At 40.7% G+C, this 18,466-nt stretch overlaps 1 long non-coding RNA gene across 2 annotated transcripts in view; it reads left to right on the top strand.

The window, feature by feature from the left end:
- The window catches only part of LOC128490164 (uncharacterized), a 328,195-nt gene that overhangs the window by 250,488 nt on the left and 59,241 nt on the right, over positions 1-18,466 (top strand). The window lies entirely within an intron of this gene.

Below are 18,466 nucleotides of genomic sequence, written 5' to 3'. Positions count from 1 at the left end.
ACAACAGGGCAGAGGGGCGCTGTTCTCTGCCCAGCACCATGCGCCCCTCCTACTCCGGCTGAAGCGCCGGCAGCGGGGCAGAGTGCCGCTGGCCTCTGCCCGCCCCACAGTGAAAGGACCCTCCCCAGCGGCCGTCACCAATTATGGGAGGAAGGGCAACCGGCACTCCTCCCCAGCGGCATGGTCCAGTGGGCAAAACGAGCCCCAGCTCGGAGAGCCAGGTAGGGGTAAGTGAAACTGTTAGAAAAATGTTTATGTTATCGTAAATATTATTGCTGACAAAGACATAAGAAAGCAGGGAATGTCTAGTCTATGATATATGGACCAGTTCCCGCCAACATGTCTACTCTATGTTGTTCTATATATATATGTGCAAAGGGTCAAGTCTAGGCCATTCTTAATTATGCAGCTTAAAGAGGTGTAACCTGCTTGAAAAGTAACCAATCATAATGATGCATGCTATTAGAAGTAGATAAGATGCTATATAAACCATGTAATCCAAATGTGTAATTAGACAACGCTTCGACTTTTGTGTGTTGTGTGCCTTGTCTCGATTATGCGCATGATCTAAATAAAGGAAACTCTTTCTGAGGAGAATTCGACCATTATTTCAACCAACAGAAACTTCTGCTGCTTTGGAGTGGGCTCTTGTTGTTTGGGTGAGGGAATGTGGAGCTGACTCGGGACAAGCCCGTAGTCAGGGTAACCATCGGAGGGTTCCATCAGGTTGGGAGGGAGCTGAGTCTGGGCTGAGGGCCCAGAGGGGAAAGGAAGCCCTGGAGAAAGGTCTCCCATGCTTGCAGAGGAGACTAAAGAGGGCTACCCACTGGAGAGGCTTCTGGGCTGGCCTCTTACCCTTTGACTACGGGCCAGGCCTAGGAGCCTGGGTGACTGACATGGGGCTGCCAGGGTGCCCCAGAGCCCGCACGCCCGCTCTCCCTACCCCGCAGGACTAGAGACAGTAGAGGCCCGGTCATCCCCAAGACGATCCGTTAGGGATCTGGCTGTGTCTGCCGGACGTTTGCACAAGAGGGGAGTAATGTGAAGAACCCTGTCTGATCTTCACTGTTATTATTATTATATTTATGTGTACCCTGTTTGAATGTGGCTGCAGCTCCAGCCTTCAAAGAGACGATCCTATAATCTGGCTGGGGCTCTTAATCAGCCAGCACAGCCCTGTCTGCCCAGACGGCACCCGCACTACAGGGGGGATAACACAGGTGGGGGAACCCATTGTATACCTTAATCCCCTCACCTGATACATCCCCTGTATACCGATGGGATTTGTGAGGGGATGTGGCTGATGGGATTTGTGAGGGGATGTGGCTGATAGGATTGGGGGTTGGGTTCGGTGCACAGTGAATGGAGATTGTATATAAGTTCTGTGTGTTTGTAATAAAGAGACTTCTGTTTTAACCTCAAAGCATGAAGTCCTGTCTCATGATTGAGGGAAGTGCTGGTCTGTGACTGCTTTCTTCGGACAGCCACAGCGTGTCCGCTTACTGGGAGAGGGAAGGAGCTGACGGGCGGATGTGTCCAGTCTGAGGCACAGGACGATCCGTCACACAGGGCATTTTTCATTTTATGTCTGAATATATTTCTACTATTTACCAGCAGCATTGAAAAATGGGAAAGGTGAATGAGTGGGCAATTGGCGACCCACTCACCTGTTTCACCCAGGGCAAAGCATCCAAACAACTGTCAGTCCTAGACGTTTGGCAGCGGACTTCCAGAGCTCAGACACAAGGCCCTAGCGTAAGCTGGCTACACCGGCGGAGGTAGCAGGCGTTGCCACACCGCAAGCAGACGCAGCCAGGAGGGAGAAACTGCCCTTAACATTAGGGACATTTAAGGCATGACACTAGCCAGGAAGGGAACTGGCACTGAAGAGATGCTGGCACCACCAGCAGCAGCATTGGGAAAGGCGAATGAGTGGGCAATTGGCGATCCACTCACCTGTTTCATCCCAGGGCAAAGCACCCAAACACTGTCAGTCTTAGACGTTTGGCAGCAGACTTCCAGAGCTCAGACACTAGTTCCTAGCGTAAGCTGGCCACTCCGGCGGAGGTAGCAGGCGTTGCCACAACGCAAACAGAGGCAGCCAGGGGGGAGAAACTGCCCTTAACATTAGGGACATTTGAGGCATGACACTAGCCAGGAAGCGAACTGGCAGAGAAGAAACGCTGGCACCAGCAGCAGCATTGGGAAAGGCGAATGAGTGGGCAATTGGGGACCCGCTCACCTGTTTCACCCCAGAGCAAAGCATCTAAACACTGTCAGCCCTTGGCGTTTGGGAGCGGACTTACAGAACTCAGACACTAGGCCCTAGCGTAAGCTGGCTACACCGGCGGAGGTAGCAGGCGTTACCACACCGCAAACAGACGCAGCCAGGGGGAGAAACTGCCCTTAACATTAGGGACATTTGAGGCATGACACTAGCCAGGAAGCGAACTGACAGAGAAGAGACGCTGGCACCACCAGCAGCAGCAGCAACAGCAGCATTGGGAAAGGTGAATGAGTGGGCAATTGACGACCCGCTCACCTGTTCCACCCCAGGGCAAAGCACCCAAACACTGTCAGTCCTAGACGTTTGGCAGCAGACATCCAGAGTTCAGACACTAGGCCCTAGCGTAAGCTGGCCACTCCGGCAGAGGTAGCAGGCATTGCCACACCACAGACAGAGGCAGCCAGGGGGGAGAAACTGCCCTTACCATTAGGGACATTTGAGGCATGACACTAGCCAGGAAGCGAACTGGCATTGAAGAGACGCTGGCACCACCACCAGCAGCAGCAGCAGCCCCAGAATTGGGAAAAGCGAATGAGAGGGCAATTGGCGACCCGCTCACCTGTTTCACCCCAGGGCAAAGCACCCAAACACTGTCAGTCTTAGACGTTTGGCAGCAGACGTCCAGAGCTCAGACACAAGGCCCTAGCGTAAGCTGGCCACTCCGGCGGAGGTAGCAGGCGTTGCCACACCGCTAAACAGAGACAGCCAGGGGGGAGAAACTGCCCTTACAATTAGGGATATTTGAGGCATGACACTAGCCAGGAAGCGAACTGGCATTGAAGAGACGCTGGCACCACCAGCAGCAGCAGAATTGGGAAAGGCGAATGAGTGGGCAATTAGCGACCCGCTCACCTGTTCCACCCCAGAGCAAAGCATCTAAACACTGTCAGCCCTTTGCATTTGGGAGCGGACTTGCAAAGCTCAGACACAAGGCCCTAGCGTAAGCTGGCTACACCGGCGGAGGTAGCAGGCGTTGCCACACCGCAAACAGAGGCAGCCAGTGGGGAGAAACTGCCCTTACAGTCAATTAGGGACATTTGAGGCATGACAGTAGCCAGGAAGCGAACTGGCAGAGAATAGGCGCTGGCACCACACTGGTGCCCACCGATCTTTCTGCAGCGGGACAGAACTACTGCTACCACATTAGTTCCTTCTGACATTGCTGCCTTCACTACAAGATGGATGATGTGGGCTGCACAGCGCACACCAACAATATGACCATCTCGCAGCGCTTTCACCATATTGGCACCTCCGTCAGTTACCACAAAACCAACTTCAACATTGGTGCCCGCCTCTGCTCCCACCCAAAGGCTAAACATTTTCCTCATTGCATGCAGAATATTTTGGGAAGTGTGCTTTTCATCCATCACTTCTGCATGGAGAAGGAAAGATCGGTAGCCTGCTGCAGCAGCTTCCTTAGACACACCGGGCTGCCACCAGTGTGCTGTCTAAGAAAGAAAGGTATGCTGGCCGCTAGGTGCACTCCACAAATCTGTAGTGAAATGAACAGACTGACCAGCAGCCTTGGAAAGCTCCTCTTTCACTGCTGCAACACAGGACCGATACAATGAGGGGACAATGTTCCTGCTGAAAGTGGAACGTGACGGAACTTTATATTGTGGAGCCACAGCCGCCATCAATTGTTTGAAAGGCTCCCCTTCAATCATAGAGAAGGATGCCCCTCCAACAGCAATGAACTGACCAATCAGTCGCGTTACTTTATTGGCCTGCTGTTTGGGCATTGACCTTTTGGATTGGAATGCCACAAATTGTTCCAGGGTGGGCTGGACATGCAGTGCTCCAACCTGCCTTGGTCTCTGGCTGCCAGCACTAGTTGCTGCTGCTGCTGCTGCTGCTATTGGCTCAGAAGAAGAAGCTGTTGGGGGTTTTCCACGGCCACCAGCTATGCTGCCTGCACTAAGTTTTACTTCTGCATCTTTCCCCAATAGCACAGCATTGTGTTGAGTGCTGAGGTGATGCTTCATGCTAGCACTGGTAAAATGGCCAGACACTTTCCCTCTGCTTATTAGCTTCCCACAATGTTTGCACTTTCCATAGCACCCTTCTTCAACATTTTCAAAGTGCTCCCAAATTGGGGCGCGCATAGCCTTGGAGTGTGCCTTGGGTGCTGCTCCTACTGCTCGGGGTGGATGAACAGAGGCAGAACTAGTGGTGGTGGGACTGGTGGTAACAGTACTGGCCATAGTGGGACTGCTAATTGCTTTAGATTTGCTAGGTTTTGCTGCTGCTGCTGGTGGTGGTGGTGGTGATGGTGATGATCGTAGCGGAGAAGGTGGAGGCTCAGGGGAAAATTGTGCACTAGTCATTTGGACACTGCTCCCTGAGGAATCTGATTCCTGACCACTCATCTCCCCTTCTTCCTCTGGCTCATAGTTTAGCTCTTCATTAGCCAGATCGAATGGAATTCCTGCTAGGCTGGAGCTAAAACTGATATCGTCGTGAGACTCGTGACTAGTAGTAGTGCGAGCAGGAAGAATAGACTCTGCACTTGGCCTCTCAGTCTCAGGCTCCTCTGCTACCTCGCTAGGTGGAGTTCCACTATGTGTAGCCCTCTCTCTAACTGTCTTTACAAAAATTTTGTAAGGACTTGGTGGCTTGCTAGAGGTACTAGGAGGACATGGTGTGGCGGTACCAGTGGGAAGAGTAGGCGCAGCACTAGTGGTGGTAGAGGCGGTAGAGGTGGGGGTGGTGGTGGTGGTGGTTTTCCCGACAAAGGAATGAGATCGCTTTGGTTTGGGACCCCTCTGAGTCTTGCTGCTAATTTGGCTCTGCTTGGTACCTTGCATGCTGCTTGTGGATGGGGAAGATGCTGCTTGGGGCAAAAGGCACTTCTTTTTAGTCACTGGGCTGGTACTACTTGTGCTACCCTTTAACTTTGAACGTGCTTCTGGTGCTTTAGGCTTTCCGTAAAAAACCATAGAGCTTGTGGGCCTAGCCGCACTACTACTGCCTGCTTTTGGTGCCTTTCCTTTACTTGATGATCCTTCAAGCAATGCTTCCCCAAATGATAAGCGAGAGCTTGGCCTACTTGGACGACTAGACTGACGCAAAGGCTGCATCTTAGAACTGGTGGTGGTGCTGGTGGTGGTGCTGGTGGTGGTGGTGCTGGTGGTGGTAGATAGAGCTTGTCCCTCCTTAGTCCCAAAAGGAGGATCCATTTCAAATTTTGTGTTGTGTGTGTAGTGTAGTGTAGTGTAGTGTTTAAAAAACTATAAAAAAAAAATAAAAAATAAAAATAAAAAAAAGGAAAAACGAATTAAAGACAAAAAAATTAGAGGAAGTTCTCTTCAGTGCTACTGCTTAAAAAGTAAAACTATGCACTACTGCACTGTGCTGTGTGCAATCTGCCAAAGTGCTAAAGTTATTTAAATTATTAACTCAAGATTAACTATTTAATAACTAGCAGTATTTTATTTTTAATTTGAATTTACACGGGCCTAAGAGCTTAGCCTACTACTATGCTAGCCTAAAGCTATATTTCCTTACTATAAGTCTACCTCTAGGCAGCAACAGCAGCATTGGGAAAGGTGAATGAGTGGGCAATTGACGACCCGCTCACCTGTTCCACCCCAGGGCAAAGCACCCAAACACTGTCAGTCCTAGACGTTTGGCAGCAGACATCCAGAGTTCAGACACTAGGCCCTAGCGTAAGCTGGCCACTCCGGCAGAGGTAGCAGGCATTGCCACACCACAGACAGAGGCAGCCAGGGGGGAGAAACTGCCCTTACCATTAGGGACATTTGAGGCATGACACTAGCCAGGAAGCGAACTGGCATTGAAGAGACGCTGGCACCACCACCAGCAGCAGCAGCAGCCCCAGAATTGGGAAAAGCGAATGAGAGGGCAATTTTTTTTAATTATTTTTAATTTGAATTTACACGGGCCTAAGAGCTTAGCCTACTACTATGCTAGCCTAAAGCTATATTTCCTTACTATAAGTCTACCTCTAGGCAGACGCTCTCAAACCCACTAAGCTAAAGTGAGGTTAAATCAGATTCAGTATATGATTTATTAATTAATATTAAGTTATATAATATTAATAGATTAGAACTAATTTACTTACTAATATATAAGTAAATTAGTTCTAATTTACTTACTAATATATAAGTAAATTAGAACTAATTTACTTATATATTATGTATTATAGATAGAAGAATATAGATTATGAATTAGAATTTAGAATTAGAATTACTTATATTATAGATTATGAATTAGAATTTATATTGTTATATATTATTTATAATATATTATAGATTAAGATTAAAGAAGATTAGAATTATTTTAGTACTACAGCTAGTAGCTTGAAGCTTTGCTTAGTACAGCTCGTCACAGTCAATTTTTCTTGAAAAGAATTAGAAATAAAATAAAATGTCACAGCTTCACTGCTTGCTGAAACACACAGCACTTATGCGGCTGCAGTCACTAGCCCAACAAGTTCACTTCACTGATGGACTGAGGTGAGCAAAACACTAAGGGTACTTTTAATAAAATTGAAATAAAATGTAAAATAAATGAGAAAATCTTTGCAAAACAGTTAACGTCACTGCTTGCTGATCAAAAAAAAACACAGCACTTATGCGGCTGCACTCACTAGCCCAACAAGTTCACTTCACTGATGGACTGAGGTGAGCAAAACAAATGAAATAAAATGAAAGATTAATTAAGAAAAATTGACTTGGTCTCTTACTGTTGCTAAAACAAAGCACAAACTATAGAGCTGCAGCACCAGCACTAATAAGATTAGCTGAACTATACGCTAGTAGTAATTAATTAATATTATTACTTTTATTTATAGCTAATTTAATTAACTATTAAGACAAGAAAGAATTATAGAATTATTGATATTACTGATTTTAGATTAGACACTAGTAGATGTCTTGAATGTCTACAGTACACTCTACACTAGTATACTATTACTAACTATAACTGACAAATATATATATATAATTTTATAATGAATTCAATTATTAATTATATTAATTAATATTACTGATTTTAAATTAGACACTAGTAGATGAATGTCTACAGTACACTCTACACTAGTATACTATAGTATATATATATATATATATATATATATATATATATATATATATATATATATATATGACTGACAAATATATATATATATATATATATATATATATATATAATAATGAACTATTAAATTATAGATTCTATTAAATTATTATTTATAAATTCTATTTAATTTATTTAAGCAGGACAGGCAATAGGCACTAGTGCCAGCCCAGGGCAAGGGCACCCCAGTGCCACTGAGGCACTGGGTGCACTGTCAACTCAACAGCACTTACAGTACAGTTGATGACAAATTAAATTTTTAAAAAATTAAATTAATCAAACTATTATTATTAATTATATTAAGTAGCACTGAAGTGAGGATGAAGTACACTGTGAGAAAGGCTTACCAGTCTCACACAGAACAGAACAATCTCTCTCTGTAACGCTCGGATGCAGCACAGCAGTGTTGCCTAAGCAGTCACAGCGAAAAATGAATGGATCTCTCAGGCAAGCTCTGGTCTTATAAAGGCGCCTTCAGAATTCAAAATACAGCAGCACAGGCATTGGACGAGACCCTTAGCGTGACGTCACAAGAGTGAGCTGATTGGACAGACGAGATCAGCTCACTCCTGTTTGAAATTTTGGCGGCTGCGCGGCAAAAACGAAGACGATCTTCGATTCTTCGTGGTTGTGAGTCTTCGTCTTCTCCTACGTTTTGCCGGCACTGTATTCTCTTCGGCGTGTCTTCGGAACGAACAAAAAAACGGCCTCTTCGTGCTCGTTTTCATGTTCGCCCGAAGACAAATGCGCAAGTCTATTATTTAAGTGTGTATATATTTTTTTTAATATATTCCTTTGCTTTGTAGTTGTCACTGCAGATGGTAGGAAGTTCTAGCACTTGCACCTTTAAAGGGAGGCTATAGAAAATGCTAATTTGGTTAGTGAGCCAGCTTGGTGAAGCCTTCTGGCTGCTGATTGGTGGCTGGAGTCCAGGGCTCAGCCAATCAGAAGCTGACCCTGAGCCCTAGCCTCCTGATTGGTGGGTGGTGACACCTAACAAGGGCTGACCAATCAGAGAGGTGAACCTGGGCCGGCTGCTGATTGGTTGCTGGGGTCAGCTGACTAGACTCAGCCAATCAGCAGCTGGCACTGAGCCCTAGCCTCCTGATTGGCAGGTGGTGTCACCTGACCAGGGCTGACCAATCAGAGATAGGTGAGCCAGGGCCGGCCAATCAGAGAGAGGTGAGCCAGGGCCGGCTGCTGATTGGATGCTGGTGTCAGCTGACTAGGCTCAGCCAATCATTAGCTGTCCCTGAGCCCTAGCCTCCTGATTGGTGGGTGGTATCACCTGACCAGTGCTGACCTATCAGAGAGAGGTGAGGCAGGGCCGGCTGCTGATTGGTTGCTGGAGTCAGCTGATTAGGCTCAGCCAATCAGCAGCTGGCCCTGAGCCCTAGCCTCCTGATTGGTTGGTGTTGTCACCTGACCACTCAAAAAGTGGTGAAACCAACGTAGTACCATATTGCATGCCACTTTATTATTTTTTACGAGCAACTAATTTTTCTTTATTGGTTTTATGGGCACCAAACAGAGAGTTAACATAGTTAACAACCAACATAACTCCCATGGGAAAAGCTGACAGAAGCCGGATTTGAACTTGCGAGCAATTGGGTGGAAGTCCAACAACTTAACCATGACTCCCAGCTAGAGTTTCGAGATATTCTTGGGGGGGTAATGGATAGTCTCTTTAGCGTAACTGTTTAGGTGTTAATCTTGGATTCTTGAGGTTCTGCGTTCAATTCCCTGAGGCTTAAATTTCATCTTTTTTTTGGATGTTTTATTTTTTTGTGTGCTTTTTTGCATTTGGTAAGGGAGAAAAAGCGATTCTGAGCAACCACGTTGACAAAAACATAAGCCATCTTGTCTTTGCCCTTACAAGCCACCATTCTTTAGTTTATTTAGTGCGTTTCCTTGGGAGTTACGTTGGCTAAAGGACCATATAGGGGATTGTTTTTCCAAACAATTACACCTCTTCTCTGTGTTGTAGTGGTGTAGTGGTTAAGGGGTTGGGCTTGGTTTCTTGACGTTCTGAGTTCAATTCCTTGTGTTTCCATCTTTACCTAGATCTGTTTGGCTGTTTTTGAGAATAAAAGCCATTCTTAGTAACTACGTAGACCTAAACATAAGACATCTTGTCTCTGCCCTTACAAGCCACTGTTTATTTAGTGTTTGTTTGGGAGTCAGGCTAGGTAAACGACTCTATGGGGGATTGTTTTTCACAGCTGTTATGTGTGTTCTCTGTGGTGTAGTGGTTAAGGGTATGGCTGTGGTTTCTTGAGATTCTGAGTTTAATTCCCTACACGTTCATATTTACCTACATCCGTTAACTTTTTTTTTTTTTTGAGAAGAAAAGCGATTCTTAGTAACCATGTAGACCAAAACATGACATCTTGTCTCTGCCCTTACAAGCCAGAGAGGTTCTGCGTTCAATTCCCTATGCCTTCATAGTGCGTTTGCTTGAGAGTCAGGCCAAGTAAATGACTGTATGGGGGGGCGAAGAAAGGATCGTTTCTGTTGGCACTTATTCCTGTTCTCTGTGGTGCAATGTTTAAGATGCTGGATTTGGTTCCTGAGATTCTGGGTTCAATTCCTTCATGCTTTACCTTTTCTTGGACATAGACCAAAACACAAGCCACTCAGTCTCTGCCCTTGCAAGCCGCCTTTTTTTTGTTTATTTAGTGTGTTTGTTTGGGAGGAAGGCTAGCTACAAGACTACATTGATGTAAAAAAACAATGGATAGTTTCAGAGCAAAGGCATTGTTAGTGTCTGTAGTGTAGTGGTTAAGGTGTGGAACTCGGGTGCTTCACTACCTGGGTTCAATTTCATGGTAGTCCTTTATTCAACTGTCTCTCATCTCTGTTTTGTTTTAGGCTAGGGCTTATCTTTTTACAGTATTTCCCCTGTCTCTGGTTTTATATTGCCATTGGACCTATTCTTTTGTTTTGGTATTTTTCCTGCCTCCACCTTTGCTCTTACTGAAGGCACAAGGTTTCTCTGACCCTATTGTCTTCAATAATGCTAATGTCTATTCCTTAGCTTATCATGAGTTCTCCTTTCCATTGCTTGAATGTGTCGTGTTCAATCCCTTTCTGTTGTGTTGTGTCTCTGTAGCTAACTGGCTTGATGTGTGCATACTAGGCCCATTAGAAGGCAGGTGCTACAGTACAAATAGTGGGGTTTATTTACTAAGGCGAGAGTTTTCAGAATGGTTTCCATTCCCAATACCTTACTTTGACAGTATTAGCCAGGGCCAACACTGTCTGCTTTCTCCAGGAGATAACACAAGAGTCAAGGGGCTTGTGCGAAGTTGAAGATTATTGAACTCTCCATTGTACAGGTTAGCCAAATTCTTCCTGCACAAAAGCTCACCAAAACGTTCTCTTCATAACGTCAGACCTCAATCGGCCCTGGGCCTCATGTTGGTTTTTATGCCTATCCCATGCATGTTTACATTCTCTCACTTTATTAGCCTCTAACGCTTCTGCTGGGAGGCTGTTCCATTTCTCTACCACTCTCGGAGTAAAACTTCTTTATATTACATCTAACCCTCTGACTCACTAGTTTCAGATTATGACCTTGTTTAACCACTTCTCCTCTTTTGAAACAAACATCCCTCCTGTGATTGGTTAAATGCCTTTAAGGATTTGCAGTATTTTCTCCAAACCTATACATATTGAGGTTCCTTAGGCTTTCCTGATCCTGAGCCTGCATTATTCTTATCTACAATGGTAAGTTGAACATTTCCTTTCACTGTAACTCATCTAGCGCTCAGAGAATTGTTTCTTCTTTACATGTAGATATACTTAATAGTTTATTGGTTTTAAATTGCAGTTTCAGTGTTTCTCTTTTTTTACTTTATCTTTTGTATTCTTCACTTTTGTTTTCTTTTCCCCAATGTCTTCATCCCTTCCTCCAAGGTCTGTATCTTACTCTTCTAGCCCATCCAATCTCATTGTATACCTCCTAGTGCCCCTATACTCTGCTTTGCAATTCACTTGTTTTGCTTATAACGTTTTGTTGTTGAGGGGTTTTTGTTGTTGTTGCAAGGAACCTGTTGCATCACCATGAGTTAATATCCATTGTACATATTCCAAATAATGAAACATGTTGTTTTGTTCAGTATAGCATACATAATGTAATCAAAGTACACATTTGAAACATATGAGCCAATGCCTGTAAGTGCCATGTTGTATCCAATCTGAACCATTGTATGGTTTGTAGACTGGGTCATCCTCTCCATCTGATAAATGTGTTTGAGTGTCACCAAAACGTTTCCAATAGCAGGTGGATCAGTCTGTTTCAGTTTCTTGCAATCTTTACAAATAAAAATAGGAACCCCAGTAACCTCCTATGAAATGTTATTTTTATATGCTGAGGAATGGCCACCATAATGTGCACTTCTGGTGAAGACCTTTTTTGGTAACCTCTGAATATCTAAAGACTTTTGCTAAATGAATAAAACCCTCTCCCAAATTTCTGGAGAATATTGCTTGTTAAGCTATGACACCCCACTTCCTGATAAACCTAAAAACTTTTGGGGACAAGAAAAAAAACCACACACACACAAATATATATATATATATTATAACATATAGAAATGAAACCATGTGAGTATGGAGCTTGTGTTGGCCCAGGACAGCATGGGTACCTATAATAATTAACAATATTGCCATTGTAAATAACACATTGATATCATTTTATCCCACTTCTTGTAATTTTTGAAATTAGGCAAAGATTCCCATATGAAACAGATCTACCAGTTTCTCTATGCCTCATTTAGCATTTTAATGTTATTATTATGAACTTCCCACCTCTCAGTACTGTATTTACTGTTCAGTTCTTCTATTAAATTGAGAAGTCTCCCTCAACAGTTTGTATCCACTCTGCTTTTAGTTCCCTGGCCAAATGTTCTTTCTCTTAATCTTTTTGCCTTCCCCCCTTGTCAGTACATTTATTTATATAGCGCCAGCCAGTTTCATGTAGCTATGCCATTTTCTGCCATGCCATGATCATTTCTGGCTGTGAGTGCACCATCTTCTTCTCACTTCCCTTTACCAGGGGATTTCCACTGTCCCTTATTCCTTTCTGTCTATGTCCATGCTCAGTCTTTCCATATCTGTTCTGGTCGGTCAAAGACAAGGGCTTCAGCGTTAAGAAACACAACACACTGGATAGATGGGCCCAATGGTTCATATTGTAATTTAATATCTGTTTGTTTTGGAATAAAACATTGCCACTGTGGTCATCTTCTCACTTCCCTTTACCAGGGGATTTCCACTGTCCCTTATTCCTTTCTGTCTATGTCCATGCTCAGTCTTTCCATATCTGTTCTGGTCGGTCAAAGACAAGGGCTTCAGCGTTAAGAAACACAACACACTGGATAGATGGGCCCAATGGTTCATATTGTAATTTAATATCTGTTTGTTTTGGAATAAAACATTGCCACTGTGGTCATCCTAGTCTGTGTCCCACAGGGTAGCTCACAATAGCCAAGGGTGTGTGGCACCACAATATCTCAAGAATATTGGCACCTTAATTACTGTAAAGTCTTTAACACTGTCATGCTTTCTTGAAATAGAGGAAGAAATGATTGTAGCCCTTCCATGGACACTGGCTAAAGAGAAGACTTGGCCCTCCATTACAGGTAAGACCTTTCTGCTTAAAAAAAGAGATTGAGAGCGCATACATCTAATAATAAGTTGGCTAAGGATGTTAGTTTGATGTGTCTATGTCTGTGTATATCTACTTTGGGGGTTGTCCCTAAAAAAGAAGCGGGTAAGCTCCACTTAATTTATCACTTGTCCTTCCTTAGGAGCCGCTTGGTCAATGATGGTATTGATCCCGAGCTATGCACCGTGTCGCATCCGTCTTTTGAATTGGTGGCCTATTGGGTGAGGACTTTTGGTAGGGCTGTGCTGATGGCTGAGTGGCAAATAAGGGTGCAAAGAACTGACATCCCTTCTACTTTGGTGTGAGTATCATAGCCTTAAACGCACAGCATAGTATTTAATTTCCAACAGAGACAAATTGATTTAAACTAAAGAACATTCCACAGTATCTTAACAACGCCAAAAAGTTAATAAAACGTGCAATAAAATGAAAAACAAAACAGAGGTGCATTTCAATTTGCAAGAAATGTATTTATTAGAATTATAAGAGAACATAATTATGAATATGATTTATAAGAATACCAAATCAAATAAGGTAATTACGTAAAACAGCAACCATAGCTTTCTTCATGGTGCATCAAAGTAAAGGAACACTGTGGGAGAAATATGAAATCCAAATCAGTGATCAATGTTATTAGAAAGAAAAAAACTTAGTCTAGTAGTTTATGATGCACAATAAAAACACTATATTTCAAACTGTTTGCTTTAAAAGCATACTATTTAAATGCATTAAAAAGAATACATTTAACAATATAGAAAACAATTAACTCTTGATTCATAAGTTGTCAATGATAGCAAGAAAATGGTATTACCTGCATTCATACTAATATGGACTTTATAACAGAATAATATGTACTAATAACATTATTACATATTTGAAGTTGTTTTTGCTCTCTCATCTTACTCCTTAGATGTACATAATATGGTTTCTAAGTCTTTCCTGACATCTTTTTTTCAGTAAGACTAAATCAAATCACTTTGTATACTTGCATTAATTCTTTCTTTAGTGAATAGACCTCCTGGTTTCCTTAGACATTGCTTCCATAATTATAAGGTGTAACAATGATTTTATAAGGACTTGCTTCTTTCTCATACAGGAAAAATGACATTCCAACCCCCATATGGCACATTAACAAATATTTAAATCAAATGCTTGCTTAATAAATTCCTCTACTAACATACTATCCAGTTCCGCCACTGGAGATCTGTCTATAATAATAATAAAAATAATAATTAAATATTTATTTTTAGTTTCTGTATCGACCAAATCTTGTCCTGTAACACCCTGAATACCATGTGACCTAACATATATTGGGTAACACTGTCTCCTTTCCTTCCCTTTCTATCCTTTCTACACACTGTTGTGGCTATATCCCAGTTATGAGATTCACAAAACCACAACTGCAATGGCAACCAAATCCAAACTATGTTTATTTGTAATTTAAGTTAAATCAGTGAACAAACATTTTCTGTAAACTTCAAGTATTTGTATGCATAGCCTTACTTTTGGTCCCTTCTGACCATACAATAAATTTGTTGTCATTTTGTATACATTCTGCTTCACGCTGTGCATGTCCTTTCATAAATCAAGCTTCCAGTGATAGCACTTCTCTGCTTCTTTATCGCCCAGGCCTCTATCACTGCTTTTCTCTTTAATTCATCCTAGATTTTGTATCATCACTTTCCGCATATCACCATATGTTAGTCATGTACATACATGAAAGCGGTGTAAATAAATTGCTGTGTAAATAAATGTCTATAAATGCTTTTGAGAATGAATTCTCATTTTTTTGAGAATCAAAACTATAGATATATTTTTAGTTTAAAAGGTTTAGAAAGTAGTTTGTTTTAGGTAAAATTATGGACTACAGTGGTTTAATCAGCCTTTTTAAACAAAATAATACATTATTGTACTAAAACTACTATGTAATTAGAGAAATTGTTACAAAATGTAAAAAATACAGATAGAAATATTACAAAATAACTTACAGTAAAGTATGTTACTCTTTCGCTTAGCCAAGTAAGCCACCTGAGCCACCTAAGACAGGCAATTCACCATCACCATTAAGAAGGCCATCAACAAGTTCCACCTGTATAGGAAAGAAAATCTTACAATCGATCTATTCTCTAGAGTGAGTTTGCAGAACACTTGAATTCTCCAACTCCTTGGCAACACTATGTATTATCATGGGTAATCCCTAGTGAACATCTACTGGAAGATGGTCTCCAAGCAATGGGAAATCAAGGCTGATATACAGTATATAGTTGTATGAATGGCAATATGTATACCATCAAAGATAAAACCTCTACCAGTAAAGTTACTTCTACTAACACAATTTCAAGTTAATTTTTTATTTAATTTTAATTTCACAAAAGTATATTTTGTAATAATAGATATATATATCCTAAAGGTGAAGATCCTGTGAGGTTACAAAAAAATAAGACATACTTTATTCATTAGATACTCTTAACATATAGAGCTGTGGGATACAGGCTTTTCTATGCATCTGCTGTATGCAATGTAACCTGATAACTGTTTGTCTATTTTAATTATCTTTTTCATTTTATGAACCATTTTGTTCACTGGATTCCAAATGTATGTTTCTAGTTCTGACTTTGCATCATTTTGTTACGGTAGTATATAGTATTATTGCTCTTAACTGCTTCAAAACTATTATACATGTTATACTGAAGGCCACTACTCATTTAGCAAAGATCAGTGGTTTTCCATTGTGGTGCTTAAGTCTGGGTCTGTCTTATTTATCAGAACAAAGTACAATGTGGCCATTGATCAGAAAGAATATAAAGTTTTCCTAAGGAATCTAATCTAAAACAATTGCCTGTAAACATCCATTTGTGTGCAATATCATAATAATGAAATATTTTAATGATAATGGTGTAAAGCACTCACTTGGTCAGAAATACTTTTAAATTTTATTTTCTATTTTATACCCATATTTAGATATTTTTTCTATGAAATCACTTTTGTCATCTGCAGCCCACCATAGAGGTAACCTAGACAGCATGCAGGAAGTTGTCTTGGTAGAAGCCACAACTTGCCCTGAGCCCACTTTGGAGTGTTGGCATATGTATCAATAGGCGGCCAGCCAAATAGAAAATGGGACAGTGGTTCAGAAATATAATTAACACTAAACCTAGGGCTTACTGTGACTATATATATTTTCTTAAAGCTACTATTTATGTTTAGAGCATTACTATTTGTTACTTATTTTTTTCAAATGTTGCTTTATATAAAGTACAATTCTTTATAAGCATGATACACTTACCACGGGACATAGCAGGGTACCTACAAGTGCCTGGATTAAGTCGATTTGCTAAACAAATAACAATTGAAAATGTTTAAGAAAACATAAGAATAGTAATATAATGTAATTTTACATGCAACAACCAACAACTTAGCAAAGGCCTACACACTGGCAAAGTTATTTTGAGTAGTATGTGTTCTTGTTATCCTTAAACTATACTCTTAAAGATCTATATTATGTATGTAATATTGCATTAGAAAATGTATGTATACTATATATATATATATATATATATATATATATATTTCTAGATTCAAATTTCCTCTTCTTGGCTTTATAACCCTTTCAGATATTGCTCCCCTTTTGTTAAGTTTGCACTCTCCGATAAATCCCGCAACCTGACTTTTACGACACTGACAATTAACAGGGATGACAAAAAGCGAGGGATCATAGCAATTAAATATATGTATAATGTTTTTTTGTACACATTTTAGCTTCACTACTTAGCTATTACTTAGGAAACAAAATAAAATATATATATTATATAATATATAAAACAAATGCTTAAGTTACAGAGCCGTAAAGTGTGAGGGAGGCCAATAATACCTTTAATACACAAAAAAATAGTGATGCCATATAAACTTACCAAAACCTTTCTCACAAGTTCACGTGTTGCGTTATCCACTAACTTGGCAGCTTCTACAGAAAGATTTTCCTGAAAAATAGGAATGTTAGAGGGGGCAATAAAAGAGATTAACTACATTAATTTTTACTTCAAGGTTTGCGTACTTCCATTTTTCATAGGGTGTATTTTTTTGCTAGTAATAATATATGTAAAATATAGTATCTGAAAATATCAAAAAAGTCCATAATGCTTTATATATTTATATTATTATTATTATTATTACAACACCCAAATCATGGTAATCTCACTGAAGGAAAAAATAAACGTCTGCGTCAGTGTTGCTGCTGGTTGTCCAAATAATCTTGCTATGGGTACAATTATCAAGCATTAAATCATATTATTACACCAGGGCACAGTTTCTGTTTTCATTAAAAGTTGAATAATACAAGGTTTGAACTCATTATGGAATGAATCATGGGCAGACTAAATGGGGTGATGTTTTTTATTGTCCAATAAATTCTATGTAATTCTATGTTTCTATGTGCTAATATATAAGCACCATGTGATATTTTTATATAGCATAAAACCAATGCCAGGGCAACAAAAGGATATTGTGTTTACAAGCTTGTTTAATACAAATATACTATTATGCAAATCAAAATAAGATAACCTTGTAACATATTGCAGTGGTATCCAGTGATGATTTGTAGCACAAGGCTAAATATTATACAATATTAATTGTAAACTGTTTGTTTAAATGCTACTTTAAGAATTTCCCATTTTAAACATAGTTTTAGCTTATAGAGAATTGATATTCTAAAGAAAAATCTTGTTGGATCAAAAAAAAAAAAATCCTGTGTATTTTTTTTTTTTGAAAAATAAATCTTACCAGTTCATCCCGAGTTCCTAGCAGTTCATCTAGGCCGCAACCAAGATTCTCCTGTTAAAAAGGGAAAACAGAATACAGAGAATTTCAAATTTGGCTAATATAGGTGATTGGTCAATTTTTACATGGATGAATATGGATGGTTAAAAAACATATACTGTCACATTTTTAACAAAATAATCTTAGCCAGACCTAGAAATGTGCAAATCAGTGGTGCAAAAATTGCCTCCGGGCAAATAAATTGTTCATTGTGTATTTGTATTTAATCTCAACAGGTAAGTATTATATCACAATGTAATGCCAGAGACCGAAAAGTTATTTACAATTTACAAATTGTGTTTTGAGTTTTTTTAGATCAAGAGACCCACACCCAAGCCTGTATACTTTTTACTTTAATTGTCCCATTTGTTTATTTTATCTAACTCTATACTTACATTGTAAGCTGTTTATACTTTGAGACACTGAGGAGCAGCTGCCATTCTGGTACAGGTTTCCTTTCTGGCATAATACTTTTCTAATAATGTTCTTTAGGAGAAAGTACATCAATTTGGGATCTTATTACTATTTCACTAAAGTATTATACAAAATGCAATCTACCTAGTGATATTGTACAATTTCCTATAATTAGGGCC

Source organism: Spea bombifrons, chromosome 4 (assembly GCF_027358695.1).
Source record: "Spea bombifrons isolate aSpeBom1 chromosome 4, aSpeBom1.2.pri, whole genome shotgun sequence".
Classification (NCBI taxonomy): Eukaryota; Metazoa; Chordata; class Amphibia; order Anura; family Pelobatidae; genus Spea; species Spea bombifrons.
Note: the sequence above shows the minus strand (reverse complement) of the source record. Positions and strands in the feature narration are given on the sequence as shown.